Below are 16,002 nucleotides of genomic sequence, written 5' to 3'. Positions count from 1 at the left end.
GTCAGAATCTTGTTGACTTTAATTGCCTCAGTAATAGATGTAGCACCGGCATCTCTGATATAATTGTTAGGCAAACTCAAATTGGTCAGAGACGTGTTGCCTTTGATTGCCTCGGCGATAAATGTCGTACCTGTATCACTAATTTGATTGTAAGACAAATCCAAATTGGTCAAGGTCTTGTTTACTTTCACTACCTCAGCAATAGATGTAGCACGGGCATTAGTTATTTTATTGCCAGTAAATTCAAATTGGTCAGCGTCTTGTTGACATTGGTTGCCTCCGCAATGGATGTAGCAACGGCGTCAGCGATAGGATTGAAAGAGTCTTGCTAACTTTGATTAGTTAGGGCAAACTCAACTCCATCATAGTCTTGTTGACTTTTACTGCCTCAAAAAGAGATGCAGCACCAGCATCAGTGATACGACAGCCAGAAAAATTCAAATAGGTAAGACTCACGTTGACTTTGATTGCCTCAGCAATATATGTAGAACCCTCATCAGTGATACGATTGTCACCCAAACACAAACTAGTTAGAGTTTTGTTGTTTTTGATTGCCTCAGCAATAGATGCAGCACCGGCATTAGTTATTTCAATGCCAGAAAGATTCAATTTGGTCAGAGTGTCGTTTACTTTAATTGCCTGAGTAATAGATGAAGCACCTTTATCACTAATCTGATTGTTGGACAAATCCAAATTGGTCAGAGTCTTGCTGACTTTGATTGCCTCGGCAATAGATGTAGCACCGGCATCAGTTATTTCATTGCCTGACAAATTCAAACTGGTCAGAATCTTGTAGAATTTGATTGCCTCAACAATAGATGTAGCACCAGTGTCACTAATCTGATTGTTAGACAAATCCAAATTGGTCAGAGTCTTTTTGACTTTGGTTGCCTCAACGATAGACTTAGCACCGGCATCACTGATACGATTATAAGACAAATTCAAAGCGGTAAGAGAGTTGTAGACTTTGATTGCCTCAACAATAGATGTAGCACCGGTATCACTAATCTGATTCCTAGACAAATCCAAATTGGTCAGAGTCTTATTCACTTTTATTGCCTCAGCAATAGATGTAGCACCTCTATCAGTGATAAGATTGCCAGACAAACTTAAATTGGTCAGAGTCTTGTTGACTTTGATTTCCTTGGCAATAGATGTAGCACCGCGATCTGTGATAGGATTGCCAGACAAATTCAAATTGGTCAGAGTCTTGTTGACTTTGATTGCCTCAGCAATAAATGTAGCAGCGGTATCTGTAATCTGATTGTTAGACAAATCCAAATTGGTCAGAGTCTGTTTTACTTTGATTGCCTCAGCGATAGACGTAGCACCAGCATCACTGATACGATTGTAAGACAAATTCAAAGTGGTAAGAGACTTGTAGACTTTGATTGCCTCAACAATAGATGTAGCACCTGCATCACTAATCTGATTCCTAGACAAATCCAAATTGGTCAGAGTATTGTTGACTTTTATTGCCTCAGCAATAGATGTAGCTCCGCTATCAGTGATAAGATTGTCAGACAAATCCAAATTAGTCAGAGTCTTGATGACTTTGATTGCCTCAGCAATAGATGTAGCATCGGCATTAGTTATTCTATTGCCAGACAAATTCAAATTGGTCAGAGTCTTGTTGCCTTTGATTGCCTCAGCAATTAATGTAGCACAGGCATCGCCTATTAAACTCCGAGACAAATCCAGTTCGGTAAGATTCAAACCAGATCCAAACCACTTTGCCAACTGTAAGGGAAAACATTGTTCTCCTTTACACTCGTTGATGGCCGCTAGTACAACATTTGTACCTATGCCTTCATTTTCGCTGACTTGGTTTGCTAGACTGTTTATAAGAGGCACAACTTCTTCACTGCATTGCGTGGATAAAATTCCGCATGTAAACAAAAGTACTGGACAAGGTTCACTGAAACACCTTTCATCGGAAACTAGTTCTTCAGGAGTGATTTCCTTCCCTTGAATCTTAGAACAAATGAAGAATGCTGCAAAGAATTCTTGAAAACTTTTATGTAGGAAAGCATAATGTATATTCTGTCTCAATCTGCTGCCACCAGGCTGCCCTGATAGAAATCCAAATTCAGTCAAGTCTTTTGCAAGGTTTCCTAATTCTCTTTTATCAAAATCCAATTTGTCATTAAATAAACCATTCAAAGCTACCAGCCCAAGGTGATTCAATTGCGGTTGGTAAAGTTTTTTTAGGTCTACATTCGTTGTTTGTCCTTTCTTTTTTCGATATCTTCTCAAGACACATTCAACCATATCCAAGTATAGTTGAGCTCTGTTTTCAGGGAATGTGCCATCAAACTCTTCGCATAAAAGGCAAAGAAGTGTCGTATTCAGAGGATTGACTGCCATTTCTTTCAAGTTTTTATCGCGCCTGATCCGTTCCAAGAGCTTTGTAGCTAAATTTGGACTATCTTTGAAGTATCTGATGACATATTTGTCAACATCTTCTGCAGCGAATCCTACGATTTCGAGGAGCGCGTCACAGCATTTTCTCACCTCTTTTCCAGCTTCGTGTCTTGCTGTTGCAACTATGTGGCATCCGGGGAGTATCCTTCCTTCAATCCATTCCGAAAAAGTTGGCAATTTGCTGGAAGGCAACTCATCCAATCCATCCAGTATCAATAAAAGGCTGGACTGATTTTCGTGAATAAACTGAAAAAAATTTTGCTTGACTTTTTCATCGATATCTCGGGGCAGAAGCTGATCCTCAATGGCTTCCCAAATATTAGAATGTATGTCTCGACAATTTAGTAATAGCACTGCTTTGAATGCTGTTGCGCCACAGCCCTGAGGTTCTTCCTCTTTCGTGGCCCAGTCGTAGACGTACTTTTTGCAGTACGTGGTTTTTCCCATACCAGGTTCCCCTTCAATCAACGCAGTTCTGGGCGCTGAACACCCTTCATACGGGTCCAGTATTGACGACATGTCAACAAACATGTCTTTGACTTTTCTTCCCGTTTTGTTTCTTCTGACCACTTTAAGCCTTGTAAAAATGTTGCCAAGAAAAAACTGAAACTCTTCACACCATGGAAACGGTGAAAGCCGTCCCTCGCGACTCTTGTATAGTTGGCGAATTCTGTTGATTAATTCACTTGGATCGAAAATTCCTACATATATAAAAGTCAGTAAGTAAAAAATTAAGAATAAGTAAAAAAAGTAAGTAAGAAAAGATTGAAGAAAGCGGAAAAATTGTAATATTTGTCTGGAATTCGGTTAGAAATTTAAATCGATTGTATGACTTCCACACCTTTGCCAAAGAAATTACTAGAATAATGAATTACCATTTTTGGTTTTGCAGCACTTTGGATCCCAGTCTATCCCATGGCAATAATATGATTTGCCCAACATTCTCGAGTTTGAGTATTGACCAGGTGCTGTGTGGACTACGACCGCGGTGCATTATTTTTGCACGTTTTCAACAGGGCAGACTTACTATGAGGTTGAGGCATTTCGGTGTATTATTTTCAAACATTTCCAACTAGGAGGTCTTATATTTGGTTGAGGCGTTTCGAAGAGGAAAGTCCAAGTCCATTTATCACCTAATGCCAAGCTATGCGGACTAGAAACACTGGGAATTGGAAGATAAACCCTTCCTCAATAACTTGAGGCTACTGATGTTTTGATATACAATTTGTATTTTTGCAATATACAATTTGTATTTTTGCATTTTTCAATATGAATTGGAGGACATTTTTACAATATACAATTTGTGTTTTTGCATTTTTTAATATGAATTGGAGGACCTTTTTACCGAGTGCAAATCCCTGTGAATTGCACCCCATTCTCTATTTTTTTCACTATTTCTTGCTTCCATTTGACAAAAAAGTACACCTAATTACTCGCTACAAATAGGACTAATCAGTGAATGTATCGTACCTCAGCACACCTTTTGCTATTACTCCGAAAACTGCGTTTGAAATTGACGGTTATTTGCTTTACTAATTTGGTGCTGTGATTGTTAGCTCCCGCGAAGTCGGTAAGATAGCCTCACAGTAGCGGAGAAACTGTGACAGATTTGACTGAAAAAATTGTTTATCCCCAAATTTACAATAGTGGCAATGAGCAAAAGAACGCGTTTTGGCAGTACCGGGAACACCCCAGTTAAAGGGAAGGTACGGTCTAGAAAAGTTTACTTAAATCAATAGTTCCTTGCTTGCACTGTCCTAACTGGCCATTCATTTGAGCTAAAAGCGTTTTAGTAGCGAACAATTACGTTCCAAAAATCGGCATTTTCAAATTGAAATCCGCCACCTTGGTTATGGCGAAATTATGACGAAACTATGACGTAGCAATAGTCAAGCATGGTAAATTATATCCCTGCTGAAGTGGATGTAAACAAGAAAAACAGCGGCGAGGGAGAAAAGAAGAAAGGAAAAGAAATGATAGACTTGAAGATCATTCTTCGTATGCGTAAACACCGACAAAATTGATTAGAAACATTTGGTTGCCAATATTAACGTAGACAAAAGGTAGAAGTTAATTGCTACGAAACAAATTTTGTTTGTTTCAGCATTCACCTTTAATTTCCAATGGCGCTTTTATCTTTATTGCTTATAATTAGCTTCAACGCAATATTTTTCATTCTGAAATGTTTGAAATGTCGCGACTTGTGGAAAGTAGAGCTTTGTTATTTTTGACGCGCGCCAGAAAGTCGCCTCTGCCATACAGTGTTTACATTAGAAATTACCTCACTGTAATTGAAGCTAAAATGAAACTTTCGATTTCTTTTGAAAGCAGAAGCACTGCATAATTACGTCAAGTAGTTGATTGAATGACACTAAATATTTTCATATTGTTTTTATCATGTCCAATCGATATGATATAGCGAAATATGGGCGCCTGCGTAACGAAGGATAATTTGTACTTGTCGCAAATGTGTCTGTCTTGTTTATTTGCCGGCAATGCATTAAATGTCATAAGCCTTTTTTCGCAGGAGAATGCGACTGGTGGGGTAAAGAAAATTTACCCAGTGAACTCATAACAGACTTAGGAAACACAAGATGTACTTATACACTGGGGCACGATGTTGAAAATCGGCTTGGGTCAATGGTGGCGACTGAGAATTTACCACTGTGTACCACCATTTCGAGCTTCAATTTATTCGCCTACAATAAAAGGGTTTGAAAAATTCATAGAATAAATAACTGAGATTTGTGTTAAATATGGAAAAGGTAAGCAAAGCTTTCAGTTCGAAGGGAGGGTTAACAAGGAAAAATTATACACCTGCATATCTCGCTGGAAGCTTTCGTTTTGGCAGTTCTGACGACGGTTTTGCAGGGTTTGACAAAAACGCCCTCGCGCGTTATTTTTACTGGCAAACTTTTCTTTAATATTTCACTATCCCGTGGCTTGTAGAGGCATACAAGTTTTCCTTTTGAATTTTAGTATCTATTTTGACATTCAACCACACGACAGTTCACCTCATTTCAACCATTAGGAGTATCAGAAACTATTTTCACAAAAGGTCAAACAGGTCAACAAGGACGAAGCGCTGAACTAAGTTTGACAGCGTTTTTCTAACCATGAAAGTTGTAAAAATAAGAATCTTCAATTCAAAGTGTTCTTGTCGCTGATACAAAGAAAACTGGACAAAATGGCAGTTATCTTCAAACTTCTGAGGAAAAAGTGTTCTAACTGGGATAAACTTTTTGTTTATCCCAGTCTGTCCCGCACCAGCGGAAACGATGAAAGCCAACCAACTTCGATAAAAGACCAGCTCGAAGGAGTTTGCTCTCTCGTGCAAGTGGTTCAACTTCTAGTAAAACCATGAGAAGAATGGTCGTGAGAAGAAACGTCAACATTGGTTAAATTTGTGGCCCTGCACTGGGAACGTTGGCCGATTATTCATTATAAAGTTTTCTGGAAGGCTTATGCTAAGCCAGTTGAGGATACCTCTCCGAAAGCCTGATTGTTTAATTTCCACGCCTGTTCTCTGTATCGATACCCACTTAAACGTTATCATAAATACCAGGGTAATACCAGGAATTCATGCCGACCTTACTCGCCCGGAGTTCATATAGAAATGAGCGCGAAGCCATCTGACCCAGAATGCACCGTCGTCGAAGGCCGTACACCACCTCAGTTTTGATGATGAAAAACCTGATCTATGAATTAAAAGGACTGAATTTCTTTCAAAGTGGGTAACGATCAAAAGATGTTTGATTAAAATTCAGTGGAATCTATACTGTTAGTTTCTAACATCGACCTGAACTTAGTAGCAATGTGTAACCTTTAAACTGTACTCTCTAGATCTTCCGGACGACTTACCTAGATCCATGCTCTCTTCTTTTGAAGCTATCAGGGAACCCAGCTTTTCCTTCATCTCTTTCATTTCGTTCTCCAGTCTCATAAGTGTTTCTTTCATTGAATCTTGGATTTTTCCGTATGATTGGAGACAAATGTTAAAGTTAAAAGAAGCCCTCGTTTTATGGCCGAAAACAGACGAAAATGGCTTTATCAACTATGTTTCCAGGGTTATCACGGGTGAAATATAAAGGAAAATGTTATGCAATGTCTTGCGAAAGACAGTTTGCCGCTCCTAGTCGGAAGGTATTCAGTAAACAGTGGCTTCCATACCCTACCCCTAGTATTAACAGGCGCAGATCTAGGAAAAATTTTCACCGATTTACTGCAAAACGAGCGCCGAAGACGTAAGCTCCTAGGTGGGCCCGGGGGCATGGTCCCCCGGAAAATGTTTTTAATTCTAACTACCTAAAGTGCCTTTTCGTGGCTTCTTGAGTCGGACAGACAATATATTTGCTGCAACTTGTAGTTTTCTTTTATTAAAAATATATACATATAAATTTTTTATTATGAAAATTCTGACCGATTTCCGTAAAACGGTGGAAACAGGTATGGATCAGAGCCTGATTAAAGTAATTAAAGGAATTAAAGTAGAAACAATGCAACTTTAGAACGGCAATTGTAATGCAATTGTGAGGACCAGTTGTCACCTGCGCACCGCACTAATTTCTTGAAGGAAACCAAAGCACACTGCCGAGACTAGTTCAGAAATTTGAAAAATTACTTTCCCTAAGAAAAGATGATTTATATGTAAGGTACAGGACACGTTAAATATCTGTCAAATGACGACGCAACAATGAGCAGAAAAACTTTTACTTTACTAGAAGTAAGCACGGCTTATCGAGTGCATTTGAGTTCACAGTTGACTGTAGATTCTGGCGTGATTGTACGTGTCTGCTATTAACTCGAGGGAGATCCAAGCTCCTTATACAGTCAGTAAAAGATAGGTACCAAAAGATTGCTTTCACCCATTGACACCTGAGTGTAACGCGTAACTATACAAAAGCTAAAATTTTGGAGAAATCGGAAAAGCAAAAAAAAAAGCTGTTAGAAGTAAAAAACCGTAACTTACGTGTATGAAACCCACGCAGTAGAATTTATCATGCTTAGATCGTAGTTTTCTTGACTTCACGGCCAGAAAATTGCGTAGCGCTACTACTTCAGAACTTAACTATTAGAGCGATGATCGAGAAATGAAACCATTACGTATGCACGTGCTTTTCGGTGCTGCGCACAGCTTGGCGTATGCTTCGTGTTTGCCCTAAACTCTCAGTTCATAAAGCATTAGGACTGTGTTCTGTCAAATGCAATAATTGAACGGACCTTCTTTCTTGCTTTCTCCTACCGAGGCTGTCAAAGTACACAGCTTTTCCTTCACCTCTCTCAGTTCATTCTCCATCTTTGCAATTTCGCCTAACATTTTCTCATGAGACCCTTTCATGGTATCTGACGAAAGAATAGGACTAGAACAATTAGTCTGAGTGATCCGAGTCACTTCATTCATAAAAATGTAGGTTAACTAAATAACGTTAGATCCTTTCCCCTTCCCTTTTTTTTTTCCTTACAAGCGGTGTGACATTTAAACTCTCTCGTAAAGTAATTTACTCGTGAAATAAATATGGATATCAATGGAGCTGACAGTCTTAAATAGATTTTACGTCCGTAAAAAGCGAGACTGGATGAACTAATCAACGAAAACAAACGAACGCTCTTTCGCCTTCTATGTTACATGGTCAGTTTCATCATGAAACAGAGAAAAACGCTGGAGAAAACCAGTGGCCCGTCTGCAATGAAGAAGGAGGTTTCGTTCAGTTTTTTACTTGGGAAATGTAAAATAACCACATACACCTCATCCAGATCAATTCACTCGGACGACACACATTCAGATATTTCCCCGTGTACAATGAAATACTCAGTCTACAATAGGAGCAGAAGAAGGATATACGAACTATTTCAAAACTGAGCGCGAGGGTTTCATCTAGGTTTCCAAACACAATGAAACTGATGAAAGCACGAGACCGTAGCCCGAGTGCTTTTATTATTGTTTTCGAGTGTTTTGAAATCCTGACGAAACCCAATGCAGGAGCTTTTATGGTAGCTTCTCAATCGCACCTCAGAAATGAAAGAAAGTGAAAATATTCACGAGTTTTTCCCATGTTGTCGTCAAGTTTGTTGCTGTTATTCATATTGAGAAATGAGTTCACTAGAGTTTGATGCTTTATGAAACTCAAAGGTTTGATGTTATATTAATTTCAGGGATAGCGCGTCATTCCAGTGTTTTACCGGGTTTTCAAACCACATGCACTTGACGAAATTAGTGTGAATTGGTTGGATGATCAGCTTATGAATAATTAATGAGATTGAGAAAGCAGTATGCAGGTCAACTCTCACGTTCGAGGAAGTTAAATTCATTATGTCCTTAACAAAGATAAAACTAAAATTAGACAACTTAGAAAACTATCCAATTTGAGGGGAAGGTAGGGACTAAAATCTCACATTCCGTGCCATTCTATTCATCCCACATATTACCTTGTGTCCTTCAGTGCAGGTGCTGGTCAAGGTGTGGCCTTACATCACTATATTATCAACAATATATTACCAAAATATACTACATTTGCTGACATCCAGCAAATACTTTGGTCAAATTAAAAAGATGCTATGAACCCAAGTGAACGGTATCGCTATTGTTAATTCAGTTCTTCTGTGAGTAGCTCAATCTAGCCACCAACCTTCACGTGTGGTTTTCTCCACTGTTGTTTTCAAGCTATTTAGCTTCTCTTTCAACTCTTTAATTTCAATCTCTATCCCCTCAGTTGTTTCTTTGAAGTTGTCTCTCATCTTTTCCACCGAATCTGAAGATTTACGAAAGGTACATGCAATTTCATGAGCACATTTACACCACAGCTTCTTGTTTCTGGTTTTCAGATGGAAACAAGCTTTAAGACACTCATCCAAAACTAATTCAGCCACTTTCAATCTTCCTAACCTTTGAGTTTCGTATTCGACAGGTTTGCTAATACTGACGTCCAAATGATCGTTGGTATTAGTCAACCCAGTGCCAGGTGCCTCAGGGGGCCAACTGTTGTGCGTCGTCGATCTTTGTTGTCATTTGTCAAGAAGCAGAGTTCGACAGGAAATCGGTTCGCTTTTTTTACTTCGAAACAGCTAGTTTTTCCAGAGATTTTGCTCGAAACTTTTCCTTTAAAATTCGTTAATAGCTTTAGTTGGCACCCGATTCTCTGGAAAGCCTTACAAATTTGCACATCAGATTTGAGCATGTCTGCGATTTTTATATTTAATTCTTAGTTCTGAGGAAAACCCTCAGAATTAAACTATCGCTTTTTTAATGAAAACTTGTAAGGTATGCCGAGGGGGAAGGGGCTAGAGGATTGTACATCAAGGAACCATCGACCCAAACTTGATGGAAGTTGAAATGTCATGAATAGCACTCTTTGCCATGAAATGTAAATTGGAGATTTTCTTTAAATTTTCCGTACCTTTCGGAATGCCTTCAATCATTATAACGTAATTTCGCAATTCCTCGGCCCATCATGGAACGAAAAAACAGTTCGCAGATGTACACCTTTTTAATATTGAATTTTCCGAGCTTTTCGTGACTCTTCACTTCGTCTTGCAAAACAACAAAGTTCGAGGACGCGCGAGCAACTTGACCCTGAAAAAAACTTGGACCTAAGTTAACATTCTCAGACTAGCAGGATCCCGTAGGATGTCAAAAAAAAAAAAAAAAAAAAAACCAAGGTGCTGAAGTCTTAAAGTCAGTACTAAATTTGTCGCGCGGTCCTCCCCCACCTTGCACTCTTGTGAAAAACTGATAGTGTTCTTTCGTTTCCTTTTCCTTTTTTAACAATGAGCTTCAAAGGCATCAATCATATCCTTTTAAAAGCGTGCTCTTGATTCTTGTAAAGGAGCAAGGTAACGCTTATTTCGCATTCCTACATGCCCATGGTAACTGCCTATTATCTTTTTTTCTGGATACGTGAGCGGGCGTTATTCTAAAAATCCTGCAACTTGATTGGTTCCGAGAGCGGACAGTATTCTCTTATCAAGCCAGCTCAAGCGGGCGGTATCCTACCCGTTGTGTGTTGGGTCATCTAGCGCATCCTTAACTTCGTTGCAATTTTTCATACATATATTTTGTTTTGCCGGCTGGGTAGCATTTCTACGCTAGGGTTTCGGTCACCACCTTCAGCCAATAGACAATTTATTTAAAATTCTCCCACTCTTTCTCATATCAATATGTCTTGGGCGGCATCCAAGACCTTAGGCACACCTTTTTCAAATACGGACTTCTCACCTGGTTAATAATATGTATTTCTTTAGAAGATGTTGGTACATATAAGTTAGAAAATCATTGATACAAGGTAATATCTCTGCGTTTATGGAAACAGGTTCTATTAGTCAACGCAAAGGCGTAAAACTGAGTCTAATCTGTGATTCAAAATCCACTGATGCGAAGTTTTTTTATGTTGTTTAAAATTATCACAGTAATGTCTGCAGAGGCTCGTATTTTAGAACAGTAACCAAATAAAAATCAACAGGCAAAAACAACCTCTAAATGAGAACAGTCACTAAAATTTACGACCAAGCCAAACTCGTAGATAGCGAAAAAAAATTAAAGAATAACTGTTTCATTTTGCTACATTTTTTTATGAGAGCCACCATAAATGAGTAACCACCTTTTCATTAAGTTTTGCACTTCTTTATCCAAGGAAGAGTAGAGCTACTAATAGATTGACGTTTCATTGAAAGTGTCTGGGAGCCACTAAACTCAGAAAGTGTTACTGAGTTCCGGCGTTTGAATCAATCGGTCACTGGGTTTGGTGCTGGGAACTTACTTTTCCCCTCAACATGCACAGTCCTATCAAAGTGGAGAGGGTTTTGCCGAGTTCCTTCTAGCAGTGCAAAGCAAAAATAGGAGCTCACAACACTGGAATTGCTTCGATTGGTTACGATCTAATGTGAAACAAGGGCTGTGGGTACAGATGAAGTTTTTGGCTGATTGATTAAACTAAATTATCATCTGTAAACAATGCCGACTAGGACGGTCAGTAGCAATTTAACGAACGAAAATAACCCTGTACTTTCCAGAGATAAAAGAAACCCTGTTGAATTCACTGCCTTGCATCTCTATCATATTCAATGCTTGCAAACGGATATCGTTCCGAAGCAGAAAACTAATGAGGTTTCTCGTCATATGAAAGAAGGAGAAAAACCCTGCAAACATACGATCACCATGTTACAGTGAAAATATTGAGCGACTGTTAATCGAAACGTGACGACGAGGAAAGATTTGGATGACATTCAAGACATTCACCAGAACTTAAGACATATACATTTGACAAAGGTACATACCAATCTTTGTCTTAAATGTTCTGATATCTGGCTCACTCTCTCCGTGTATGTTGACAGCAAACAGTTTCACTTCATATTCTGAGTTATAATCAAGGTCAGCAATATTGAAGTGAGTTTCAACAATATCTTCCCGTGAAATCCGCGCCGGTTCCATGGATCCTGCGGTGGATTTCTTCCTCCATTCGAGGCGATAGCTAATATCGTTACTGATGTTGCTCTGTGGTGCTGACCAGTTTATGACAAACGTCACATTAACTTCATGCTGACAATCAGTTGTGATCTTTGGTTTCTCAGGCACACCTAAAGGAAAAAATTAACGTTAACTGATTAGCGGGGAAATTTGATAGACTCTGCAGATTTTTTGAAGCCTGAATCTATTCCAATCATGAGAGCTTGAAAAAAGTAACCCCCAAAAAGATTTTGTACCGTCTAAAAGTTCGGAGGGTAACTGGGACCTTGTGGGAGGAACCTATGAGTTCATGTTAAACGGCTGTCAGCAAAAACCATACATTGGGTCCGTGGAACATTGGCAAACGCCAGTCGTGATCATTTTTACCATCATTTGGGCCCAAAGTGATGATGTTAAAGGAGATTCATAGCCATATCAAATTGAAAATGAAATTTGACTATGTGGTACGCACCATCTCATTGACTATCGGCTTCTTCGAACAGCTTGCGAATGAAACTTTCTTTCGCGCCTTTTCCTTGTGTAAATATTGGTATATATATAAGAATACTAGCAAACATGACTTCCCCGCCGTTGTTCCATAAATTTCTGTCCTGTCTATTTTCTCATTCCAATTCTTCAGAAAGCAACGTCGATAAAAGACCAGTTCTAAGGAGTTTGCTCTCTCGTACAAAGTAGCTCAACTCCTAGTAAAACCACGCGAAGAGTGGTCGAATACGTGGCCCTGTACTGGGTAGGATCACACACTAATGGTGTGTGAATCATTGATCCAAGGTAATATCCTCTCTGGGCTTGTATATATAAGTTGTTTTAGTCCACGCAAACGCGTAAAATTGAGACCAATCTACGATTCAAAATCCACAGAAATGAAGTTTTTTTTATGTTGTTTAAAATGATCACAGTTGCGTCTGCAGACGCTCGTATTTTAAAAAGGTAACCAAATAAAAGAAATCAACAAAAACGACTTTTAAATGAGAACTGTCGGTAAAATTTGCAACCGAACCAAACTGGTGGATAGTGAAAAAAGGAATTGGGGAGAAACTCTTTCATTTTGTTAAATTTTTTGTGGCTTAAAGGAAAACTTGTTGAATTCATTGCCTTGTGTCTCAAATTGCGATCACATTAATGCTTGCCAACGCATTCGTTCGGAAGCAGAAAACTATTAAGGTTTCTTTTCGGATGAAACAGGGAGAAAATCCTGTAAACATATGATCATCATGTTACAGTGGAAATATTACAAAGTGACTGTTAGTCGAAACGTGACGTTGAGGAAAGATTTGGATGACATTTAACAACTATTCACCGAAGTGGAGGTGGTTAGTGGTGGATATTTACCGAGCCGCGAAGCGGCGAGGTAAATATCCACCGCTAACCACCGACACTGAGGTGAATAGTTGTTTTAGTATATACTAAAACAGTGAGATAATAAACACCACCAAAAATTGATTTTAATTCATACATTCCAACATTTTCCCGCGCGGAAAGGACTGAAACAACAAGCCGCGCAAGATTAATTTGCATTTATAAACAAAACCTTTCTCATTGGTTTTTATCGATGAACTCTGGGTTAAAATTTTAAACCATTACCTTTAAACACGGCCAAAGCAAATTTAGTCGCTTCCTTTGTGTTTTCAGGGACTGCTTCGTCGTTAATTTGAGTGATTTTTTCGATTGTCACGGATGCAAAAAGGGACGCCATTTTTTTGCCGAGTTGCTCGGAGGTAAATAGCATAGGATATTCAGAGTTTGACTAGCCAATCACAGCGCGCCTTCAACGCTATCCACTGTTTTAGTATATACTAATTCAAGATATTCACCAAAACGTAAGACAAACATATTCTAGTAAAACCATGCGAAGAATAGTCAAGAAAAAAACCATCTCGGCATTGGTCGGATATGTGGCCCTCTACTGGGAAGGATCACACACTAATGGTGTGTGAATCATTGATTCAAGGTAACATTATCTCTGGGTTTATGGATATAAGTTGTTTTAGTCAACGCAAAGGCGTAAAATTGATCCAATCTGCGATTCAAAATTCAATGATGTGAAGTTTTTTTTTAATGTTTAAAATGATCACAGTTAGGCCTGCAGAGGCTCGTATTTTAAAAGGGTAACCAAATAAAAGAAATCAACAAAAACCTTTAAATGTGAACAGTCAGTAAAATTTACAACCAAACCAAACTCGTTGATAGTGAAAAAAAAAAATAGAGAGAATCTGTTTCATTTTGCTACATTTTTTATGAGAACCCTAAGAGAGTAACCAACTTTTCATTAAGTTTTCCACTTCATCCAAGGAAGTGTAGGGGTACTAATAGATTGACGACTCGGTGAAAAAGGGTAACCAAATAAAAGAAATCAACAAAAACCTTTAAATGTGAACAGTCAGTAAAATTTACAACCAAACCAAACTCGTTGATAGTGAAAAAAAAAAAATAGAGAGAATCTGTTTCATTTTGCTACATTTTTTATGAGAACCCTAAGAGAGTAACCAACTTTTCATTAAGTTTTCCACTTCATCCAAGGAAGTGTAGGGGTACTAATAGATTGACGACTCGGTGAAAGTGTCTGGGAGCCACTAAACTCAGAAAATGTTACCGAGTTCGTTTGAATCAATCGCCGGTCACCGCGTTCGGTGCGGGGAATTTGCTTTTCCCCTTACCATACACAATCCTGTCAAAGAGGGTTTTGAGTTTCTTATTGTAGTGTAGAGCAAAAGTAAGAGTTTGCAACACTGAGAATTACTTCGATTGTTCACGATCTGATGTGAAACAAGAACTGTGGGTATAGATGAGGTTTTTGGCTGATTGATTAAACTAAATTATCATATGTAAACAATGTCACTTAGGTCGGTCAGTGGCCATTTTGTGGACGAAAATAACCTTGCGCTTTCTTGAGATAAAAAAAAACTCGTTCAATTCACTGCCTCGCATCTTAAAATTGCTATCATATTCAATGCTTGCCAACTTATATCGTTCCGAAGCAGAAAACTAATAAGGTTTCTCATCGCATGAAAGAAGGAGAAAACCCTGTAAACACACCATCATCATGTTGCAGTAAAAATATTATTGAACGACTGTTAGTTGAAAGGTGACGACGAGGAAACATTTGGATGACATTTCAAGACATTCACCAAAAGGCGTAAGACAAACATATTTGACAAAGGTACATACCAATCTTTGTCTTAAATGTTCTGATATCTGGCTCACTTTCTCCGTGTATGTTGACAGCAAACAGTTTCACTTCATACTCCGAGTTATAGTCAAGCTCAGCAATATTGAAGTGAGTTTCAACAATATCTTCCCGTGAAACCCGCGGTTCTACAGATCCTGCGGTGGATTTCTTCCTCCATTCGAGGCGATATTTAATATCGTTACTGCTGTTGCTCTGTGGTGCTGACCAGTTTATGATAAACGGCACATCAACTTCATGCTGACCATCAGTTGTGATCTTTGGTTTCTCAGGCACACCTAAAAGAAGTAATTAACTTTAACTGATTAGTTGGAAAATCGAGAGCCCTATGGACTTTTTGAGGTCTAAACCTATTTCAGCAAAGACTGAGAGCTTGTAAAAAGGTACCTCCAAAAAGATCTCTACCATTTTCAAAGTCTGATTGGACCTGAGAACTTGTGGGAGGAACCTGTGAGTATATTTGTATAACTCTGTTAATATTTTAACAAAAGCCATACAATGGGTCCATGGAACGTTGGCAAACGCCTGTCGTTATCTTTTTTACCGTTGTTTGGGCCCACAGGGACGAGGTTTAAGAAGATTCATGGCCATATTACCTTGAAAATATAATTTAACCGTGTGATACGCGCTATTTGATTGGCTCTCGACTTCTTCGAACAGCTCGCGAATGAAACTTCATTTCGCGCCAATTCCGTGAGTACATCTGGGTAATTATATAAAAGGTGGGGAGTTAAGACTGCACATACCTATTGCTGCCGCATCACACATACTTATGAGTCAGGCTTGTTCCGCAAGGGAAAGACTATTCAAGAATGTAGTGACCAATTGACAGAACCACCAATAGTAACAAATAATCATATTAACATAATAATAATTTTAACCTTGATTTTGCCAGTTAATTGAATTATGTTCTTGTTTCATTGCAATTCCA

The 16,002-nt window shown here is 38.7% G+C and overlaps 1 non-coding gene across 1 annotated transcript in view; it reads right to left on the bottom strand.

Annotated features, from left to right (window-relative positions):
- Positions 1-16,002, bottom strand: part of LOC111344554 (uncharacterized) — a 43,582-nt gene that overhangs the window by 6,346 nt on the left and 21,234 nt on the right. The window contains exons 4-8 of the transcript XR_015989179.1: positions 15,053-15,349; positions 11,695-11,994; positions 9,051-9,173; positions 7,645-7,767; positions 640-3,125 (exon numbers count right to left, since the gene is read on the bottom strand). This is a non-coding gene — a transcript (uncharacterized LOC111344554). The remainder of the gene's footprint in view (positions 1-639; positions 3,126-7,644; positions 7,768-9,050; positions 9,174-11,694; positions 11,995-15,052; positions 15,350-16,002) is intronic.

The sequence above is a fragment of the Stylophora pistillata genome, chromosome 7 (genome assembly GCF_964205215.1).
Source record: "Stylophora pistillata chromosome 7, jaStyPist1.2, whole genome shotgun sequence".
NCBI classification, from domain to species: Eukaryota; Metazoa; Cnidaria; class Anthozoa; order Scleractinia; family Pocilloporidae; genus Stylophora; species Stylophora pistillata.
This window is presented reverse-complemented; position numbering and strand designations above follow the sequence as displayed.